At 37.9% G+C, this 9,646-nt stretch overlaps 1 non-coding gene across 1 annotated transcript; it reads right to left on the minus strand.

Annotated features, from left to right (window-relative positions):
- On the minus strand, positions 1–119 carry LOC149398072 (5S ribosomal RNA). Its single transcript, XR_016297453.1, has one exon. It is a non-coding gene; the product is annotated as a 5S ribosomal RNA (ribosomal RNA).
- Positions 120–9,646: the final 9,527 nt, after the last annotated feature.

The raw sequence follows: 9,646 nt of genomic DNA on the forward strand, positions 1-9,646 counted from the left end.
GGGATGCAACACGAGGACTTCCCAGGAGGTCACCCATCCTAGTACTACTCTCGCCCAAGCACGCTTAACTTCGGAGTTCTGATGGGATCCGGTGCATTAGTGCTGGTATGATCGCATCCCTCTTTTAAGGTATGTATAGAATCCATATTTCTTTTAATTTCATTCAATCTCGATTTTAAATAATCTTCAATCAGAGTATCAAATTATAGTTATAAATTAAAAATTTTGATTAATTTTATAATTTTTAGAAACTTTAAATATTAAAAAATAATTATAGAGATGAAATAGTGCATCTTCAAATATGAAGATACACTATTTGCATCAACTTCATATTTAGAGATTGAAGATTCATATGAAGATGGAGTGCATCTCTATCTCCATCTCTGTCTTTTAGGCTTTGTTTGATAGGAATGAGAGAAAAATGAGTTAATGGATTAAATAAAAGGGAAGAGAAAGGAAATGAAAATGATGAATTATAAATTTTTAAAAAGTTGTTTGGTATAGTGTGAGGAAATATTAAAATCTATCATTTGTTTGGTATAGTAGAGATGAATGATTGGTGTTTTATGTATTAAAATTACTAAATTGCCATTATATTTGTATAATAACTAGAATATTAAATGTTGTATTTGTAATTTTCTTTCATTTTTTGTTTCTATCATTCACAATCATTCCAATTTAGAAGAGATTGTTTTGTGTAGGTCCCACAGAAAGGAATCCCTCATAATTCTTTCAATTTGTTTTCTTTTCTTTTTACCAAACAAGAGAATGAATTTATTTCCATAGAAAAATCCCTCTATCTCAATCCATCTTTCTATTTTCCCTCATAGCAAACAAAATGTTAGAGATAGAGTGTTCTTAGCAAGTAAATTTGAAAACATAAATTTAGTGGGAGGCAAATAAAAAAAAACATATGAATATAGGTTAACATATAAAAATTTGAAAATAAAATATTAGGGTGACATTTGCCCCTCTAGTCTCGATGTGCCTCCGTCTTTGGTTGACGAGCAAATTAATCAACTTCTTGTTATCTAATAATTCCATTAATATAGCGACAAATACAATAGGATACTTTTCTTTTTTCCTTTTTGAGTAGTTACTCTCTCTAACTCATATCAGATTTGATAAAAGAGAATTTGTTCAAATTATGCCACTTGAAACTAACTCAAGAAATAACCAAACTTTTCATTATATTTAAATAAGTATTCAATTAGTATCGTCATTCATGGTATCATAACCTTGAATAGTTTTTACGTGAATCCTCCAGCATTTGAGCTAAAGACCAACTACTTTCTATGTTTTTAGGCGTGTCAACCATTGGGATACTACGTCTCTTGGGCGGTGTTTGTGCTTTGCCACCACTTTTATAATGTGGAGGGCAGCCAAGGTTCGCATTACCGTTACCTTTACCATACCAGGACTTCAATTTTGGAGGCAAATCGTTTACCGGAGGAGAAACCGAAAGGTATTCAAACAACAAAAAAGAAATCGGTACCGGCAGGAAATCGCTTACCATAGGAGAAACCGGCAAAAAATGTGGGAAACAATTGCGTATTAAGACAATTTTTTTGCAAAAATAAACACATTTTTCATAGTTCATACAATGAATACATGATATCAATTCATCATCACAAATCATCATATTCATCATCAAATTATCATATTCATCTCAAGAACATCGTTCATCATCATTAATCATCATAAGCATCATATTCATCTCAAGAACATCCACTCAAGAACATCATAATCATCATCAAATCATCATCTACAACATCAAAAAACTCAGATTCGGATTAAAAATCAACATTTTAATTTGAATTAAACTTAAAAATACATAGAAAACCATACAAAACAACCAACATTGCTCAAACCCTTGAAATCATGGATTATAGTAAAAAAAACATAAAAAATAGAAACCCCAAAATTTGAGAAACCCACAAAACTCACCTGCCGAAATCCTATGGAAGTTGACAAGAAAAGGCTGATACGAACAAAAAACACTGAAAAGCACCGAAAAACCATCGGAAAACACCGAAATCACCGGAAAGCGCCGGAAAATTGGAACGGAAACGGTTACTAGCGAACTGTGCCGATTTTCTTTGGTAAGGTGGTTTTCGGCCTGTTTCCAATCGATTTCTGTGGAAAGTCAAATATTGATGACAACAAAGCGGGTAGACACAGGCTTAGCTCAACCACTAAGCAACTTATGCAATGACTTAGGGTCTCAGGAAAAAAAGAAGGCCTCACATTTGTTCTCTCATTCTTATACACGGGCCTAATTATTATTTGAGGTTTAAATTTTAAATTATTATTATGATTATTAATTAGATATCTTTCTGTGTCTTGATTTTCTTTACTAAGAGAGAAGATGAATTGATTAATTCTAAAAATTGAGCTCTTGTTAAATGTCTCATAAAGAAAGATTTAGTTTCTGCAGGTAAAGAAAGATTAAGTTATTCATAGGTAAAGAAAGAGACTAATAGAACTTTACAATTTTTTATTTATTTATATTTTACATGTTTTGCCTACAAGTTAAGTAGATGGATCAAAAAATAGAAAACTTAAAACACATAAAGTGAGATATTGATGAATTATTTTTATTTATTTATAGAGGAAAGTCTATATTTATCAAACCATTCACCTCGGCACCCGTTGGCTTGCCGGGTCACGCTCTTTTGAGGTTTCATTAAGGGTTGGTGTTCTTTTGATGTGCTATTGTTTCTTTGACTGTTTCGGTGTTGTAACAGCAAAACCCTAATTGCTTACCAAAACCTTACGTTCACTCAGAATGTGTTTGGTGTGTTTGATGATTTGTGTGTATGAAAAGAGAAAAGGAAAAAACTGAAAGAAAAGAACACATCGATGTATCCTGGTTCGATCAATTGATCTAATCTACACTGGAGGAGAGATACTCTTCTTGTTTTTCTCTTTGTCACTATCTTTTTCTTTGTTACAATGAATCTCTATGTACAACTCTTTACAGATTTCTAACGGAATTAAAATTCACGCTAACTAACTCTAAGCTTCACCCTTTTTATAGACACTAGGGATGAGCTATACAAGTAGAATTAAAACATGTGTACAAACTATAGCAGAAATACAAAACAATAAAATTCAAGACCAATATTTACAATATCGACCTTGATCTTGAATGTCAATACAGAGTATCTCCCCCCTTTCAAGCCCCAAGGTCTTAGCTTCTTCCCGTAACCTGTACGAGCTCCATGCAGTGACACAGGTTGCTGCTTGGAACTGATTTTGTTAACATATCAACTGGGTTATGATCAGTTGATATCTTATGAATCTCCAATTCACCAGAGCTAACAATATCTCGCACAAAACGCATACGAACATCTATGTGCTTCGACCGCTCATGAGATACTTGGTGTTTTGCCAAGTGAATTGCGCTCTGATTGTCGCATAACACAACCACTTTCTCATGTGCATAATCAAGCTCTGCAACTAAGTCTCTCATCTAGATATCCTCCTTAACAACTTCAGTAACGACCATATACTATGCTTCCGTAGTCGACAAGGCAACCACTGATATAAAGTAGCTTTCCGACTGATAGCTGTACCAAAGGATGTGAACACAAGACCCGTGATTAACTTTCCGGTATCGATATTAGCTGCAAAATATGAGTCAACGTAGCCAGTAATAATCTCAGACCCTTCCTTAGCTCCACCAAAACCAAGCCATGTTTTCAAAGTGCCTCTCACGTAGCTTAAGATCCACTTAACTGCCTGCTAGTCTTCCTTCCTTGGTTTTGATATAAACCTGCTAACCACACTGACAACATGAGAGAGATCAGGTCCGGCACAAAGCATGGCGTACATAAGGCTTCCAATTGAACTGGCATATGGAACCCTATCCATGTGGGCCTGTTCTTCATCTGTTTCAGGGCATTGATCTAAACACAGTTTGAAGTGAGATGCAATGGGTCACTACAACAAACACTGGCACCAGTCACAATAATTTTTTTCGAAAATAGTCGCGACAAGTCATGGCTAAATATTTTAGGCTACATCCGCAACATTTAAAGCTACAGCCCCGACATGTCATGGCTAATTCTAATTTCATCTTTTTCATTCACGCGGTCAATTCTTAGCGCTTAATATTTGGGGATTTTTCAATATCATTTCTTATCTCATCCTTTCTTTCTAACTCGAGCCTGTCTTTCTTTCTACCTTGTCCTCTCTCTCTCTCTCTCTCTCTCTCTCTCTCTCTCTCTTAAATCACCATAGCCACCACGATGACGACAACTTCGCCAAGCCACCACAATGAACACCACCGCGACCACGCACCAACATCGCAGATCACGCAGCACCACCGCGACCTCGCACCACCACCTGAACAACACACATCGTTAAACCAAAATCACCAGACCACCACTATCGTTAAAACCACCCAAATTAGTCTGACCACCGCTAAATACCAAGACAGTCAAAAGCCCCAAATTTTGCAAAGCCTTATAAATTTGACCATCCAAATCGAAGTACTCCGACCACCGCCGCTTCTCAGACCACCACCGCCAATCATTCATGTCCTCTCTCTCTCTCTCCCTCTATCATCTCAGTAACACGTTCTCCGAAATCCGTCTCTCCCTCCGAGTCTGTCTATCTCCGTCTCTCCCTCTAAACCTCTGGTAAGTGTGTATGTGTGTGCTATGTTGTGTTCATGTATTTTGTGTGTTTTATTGTGTTATGTCTCTGAGTGTGTGCTTGTGTGTGTGTGTGTGTGTGTGTATGTGTGTGTGTGTGTGTGTGTGTGTGTGTGTGTGTGTTTAATTTCAAGCCGTTATCCGTGACTACGTATGTATGTGTGTGAGTGTTGTGTGTGTGTTGTTGTGTGGTGTGTGCTCTGTGTGTGTTTTTGTTTTTGTGTATGTGAGTGTTTATGTGCGTGGTTTTTTTTTGTTTGTGTGTGAGTGAGTTTGTGTGTCTGTTTATGTACTCTCTGTGTATGTGAGTTTGTGTGTGGTTATTTAACATTTAAAATGACATGTTCTTGTAACTGTAAGATTGAAACTAAGGAAGACAATGTAAACACGTCACTGTAGTGTTTGTTTCCTTACACCATAATTCATCAATGGTTAGCTTGATTGAAATACCATAAACTGGTACTTGATTGAATATAGGGCTGATTTTGTTACTCTTCTTTGTTATTGGATATAGGGTACAAAGGTTTTGCTTATTTCATATTCTTCTTTGAATATAAGCATTTTTTTTTTGTAAAAGCTTGTTAAGCAAGTACAATTAAATTTGTATTTGAGATGTTTGCCTTTAAGAATTGGTATTAAATGTTCTTCCTCAAGTGCTCTCTTCAGGTTATCACTGTTCTTTGCTCGGAAAAATAGAGGCAACTAAAGAAGATGGGAAGGAAGGTGGTAAAGAAAGCATGAAGAGGTTTTGAAAAATCTTTGGTGGAGGATAGCCGCGGCTTGTCGCGGCTAAATAACATCCACGACAAGTCGTGGCTGTTGCTAAACAGCAACGGGGCAAGGCAATGTACAACCACGACATTTGTCGTAGCTGTTGTCGTGGCTGATATGGCAACAGCTACGACTTTTGTCGCGGATGTTTCCGGTTTTTGTTGTAGTGGGTGTAGAAACTGACTTTGCATTCTTCATGTCGAACATGTCTAGAACTTTAGAGAGATAACCCTCTTGAGATAGATGTAGCCTTGAACTCTTTGTGTTCCTCGATATCTCCATTCCCAGAATTTTCCTTGCCATGCCAAGATCCTTCATATCAAACTCTTGGTTGAACTATCTCTTTAGTCTATCTATTTCCAGATTGTTTTGACAGGCTATCAACATATCATCCATGTATTGTAGTAAGAAAATCATAACCTGATCAGACAGCTTCTTGTAATAAACAAAACGAGTCAAATTTGCTTCTCTGGAAATTCTTTTCTATCATAAAACTGTCGAATCTGAAATACCAAAGTCTTGGAGACTGTTTAAGTCCATAAAGAGACATTTTCTAAAGGCAAACTTTCTCCAAGCTTTTATCAACCTCAAAACCTTTTGGCTGAGACATATATATGATCTCATCTAGGTCTCCATGCAAAAAATCAGTTTTAACGTCCAACTGCTCTAACTCATGATCAAATTGAGCAACAAGTGACAGGATAAACCTGATTGACCTGTGCTTGACCACCGGTGAGAAGATCTCGTTGTAGTCAACTCATTCTTGTTGGCTGAAACCCTTTGCCACCAAGCGTGCCTTGTATCTTGGTTTCTCAGTTTGACTTGCAGCTTCTTTGAACTTATAAATCCACTTGCACCCCACTAGACGTCGACTCTTAGGTTTTATGACGATTTCCCAAGTCTTGTTCTACATAAGAGAGTCATACTCTTCTTGCATGGCTCTCTGCCACATGTCCGAGTCATTAGACTTCACAGCTTCCTTGTAGCTCTTTGGTTCCATGCTTTGTATATCATCTGCAACTGAAAAAGCATACGCTATAATGTTAGCATAACAAAATCTGTCAGGAGGCCTTGAAGCTCTTTTCTCTCTATCTCTAACTAGAGAGTAGTCATTGACTTGATGTTGGCTCTGACATGAGATGTGGCTTGTGGGTGTTGACTTTGCTGTTGTGACTGATCTTCTGAGCCACTTGGATCAGTGACCGGAGTAGATTCTTGAGAAGGCTACACCTCAGTCTCAACGGTCTCTGAAACATCTTGATCTAGAGAACCACATCAGTGCAAGTTACTCTTCCAGGGAAATCATTTTCATTTAACACAATCTCCTTGCTGACTAGGACCTTCTTGTGACCTGGTTCAAGACACCATAACTTGTAGCCCTTCACCCCATCAGGATAGCCTATGAAGATGCACTTCAAGGCTCTTGGCTCGAGCTTGTCCTACGTGATATGTGCATTCGTTGTGCAACCGAACACATTGAGGGAACTATAATCAACAGGTTGGTTTGACCAAACCCGCATCGGAGTCTTCAAGTTGAGAGCTGTTGAAGGTGATCTGTTTACGAGGTGGCATGTTGTTTTAACAGCCTCTGCCCAAAATGACTTTGAGAAACCTGCATGAGAAAGCATACACCTTACTCTTTCAAGTAAAGTACGGTTAAAATGCTCAGCTAAGCCATTTTGCTGTGGTGTATGTAATGTGGTGTGATGACTCGAGCCCATTATCTGTTCTTATTCTCTTCACTTTCTTCCCAGTTTGTTTTTCCAGCATGGTTTTCCAGTTCTTGAATGTCTCAAGAGCTTGACTTTTCTACTTGATCATAAACACCCACGCTCTCCTTTAATGATCATCTATGACGGACATGAAGTACCGGCTTCCACCATGAGAGGTGGTTCTTTCTGGGCCCACAAATCCGAGTAGACATACTCAAAGATTTCTTTTGTTTTGTGTACTCCTTTACTGAACTTGACTGTAGTTGACTAGCCAAAGATTTTCACAAAATCTCAATTTCTTAACTGTGTCTTTTCCAAAAGGCCTTCTCTTCTCAATTCTGCTAATCCCCTTTCACTGACATGGCCAAGTTTGGTGTGCCACAACTTGGCCTTATCAGTTTCAGGGCCTGTCACACTCAGAGAAGCTGCCAATATTGTGTTTCCAATCAACTTATACAAGCCATTCATCAAAGCTCATTTCATAACAGTCATAGAACCTTTAGATATTCTGATAGTTCCATTTTTCAGCTTTGAACGTATATACTAAGGCATCTAAGGTACCTAAAGAGATCAAATTTCTCTTTATTTCACGGATGACATTACGTCTGGGAGAGTACGTTCAATGCCATCAAACATCTTGACCTTGACTGTGCATATTCCGATCACCTTGCAAGCTTTGTTGTTTCCAAGCAGTACTGAACCTTCTTCGACGTCTTTGTATTCATCAAACCAGGACCTGTTTGGTGACATGTGATACGTACATCCACTGTCCTAGATCCAATCATTCTTGGAGTCTTTACCAGATACATTAAGGGCCGCACTTTCATACCCATCTGAAACTATGGAAGCATCACTCGAGTTGAGGTGTTCTCTGTTGATTTCCCTCGTTCTGGACATTTGCGTCTGATATGGCCCTCCTTATGGTAGTTGTAGCACTTGATCTTGAACGGCGTATTGCTGTCCTTAGATTTTGAGCAGTTCTTGCCCTTTTTTCTTGGAATCTCTTTTGTTTGATCTTCCACGAGCAATCAATCCTTCTGCTACTTCCTTTGTTGACTTGGAATCAATCTCATTCGACTTTAATGTCGCTTGGACCTCTCCGAGAGTCAACTTCTACCTTGCATATCTCATTGTATCTACAAAATTTGCAAAGGACTTGGGAAGTGAATTCAAGATTATTACCGCTTGGTCTTCATCTTCGACCTTAACTCCGATATTCTCTACTCAATGACGAGTCTGATGAAATCATCCACATTGTCGTCGATCGTCTTTTCTTCGTTCATCTTAAAACCGAAGAGCCTTCCCTTGAGATAGATACGGTTGGTGAGTGTTTTCGTCATGTACAGGCTCTTCAATTTTGCCCAAACCACAGCGGCGGTTTTCTCTTTGGCAACTTCGCGAAGAACTCTCTGTCTCTTGAGAATGATCATGCTATAGGCCAATTCCATCGCCTCTTCTTTCGCTTCAGGCGTCGTCTTCTCTGGCCATGGCTTCTCTGCGTCTAGAACTCTCGTGACCTTAATTTGCACAAGGATTGCTCACATTCTTTGTCGCCGGAGGTTAATATCCCCCTTTCCATCGAATCTGTCGAGATCGATCTTCGTGACACCCATTCTTGAACAGTGAGCCTAACCAGAAGCTCTGATACCAATTGTAACATTAAAACCCTGATTGTTCATCAAAACCTCACGTTTACTTAGAATGTGTTTGATGTGTTTGATGATTTGCGTGTATGAAAAGAGAAAAGGAAAAAAACTGAAAGAAAAGAACACATCGATGTATCCTGGTACGATCAATTGATCTAATCCAGACCGAGGGAGAGATACTCTTGTCTCTTCTTGTTTTTCTCTTCGTCACTAGCTTTTTCTCTATTACAATGAATCACAGAGGACAACTACAAACAGAGAACTTTACAGCCCAAGGAATCTCTATGTACAACTCTTTTTGGACAACTACAAACAGAGAACCTTACAACCCAAGGAATCTCTATGTACAACTCTTTACAGATTTCTAACAAAAATAAAACGCACGCTAACTAACTCTAAGCTTCATTCTTTTATAGACACAAGGGATAGCTGTACAAGTAGAATTAAAACACTGTACAAACTATAGCAGAAATACAAAACAATAAAATTCAAGACCAATATTTACAGGTGTTACCATTTAACAAAACATTATAGCCCATTTTGATTTAGACTCGATCAATATAAAACCCTCTTCATATGAAAGAAAAAGGCTAGTAAATGCCCGTAACGGTATTTAAGCCCGGTCAATCAAAATCCATTTCACTTGAAGTAAGCAATAATGATATTTGAAGCCATTCACTCAAAACCTTTACTTTACGTACGGGAAGAAAATGCCTAAATGAGCATGAAAGATAAAATAATTTACGAGACAAACTGAAATAAATCAAAGAAAGCCTTTAATCTTTTAGTTATAAAGAAAAACACTACTATATTCTTCACAAGAAATGTGTTATCTTGATTCGAGGGCACTTCGGAA

Source organism: Urtica dioica, chromosome 5 (assembly GCF_054948205.1).
Source record: "Urtica dioica subsp. dioica isolate 48M chromosome 5, U.dioica_male_clone48M_v1_H2, whole genome shotgun sequence".
Taxonomy (NCBI): Eukaryota; Viridiplantae; Streptophyta; class Magnoliopsida; order Rosales; family Urticaceae; genus Urtica; species Urtica dioica.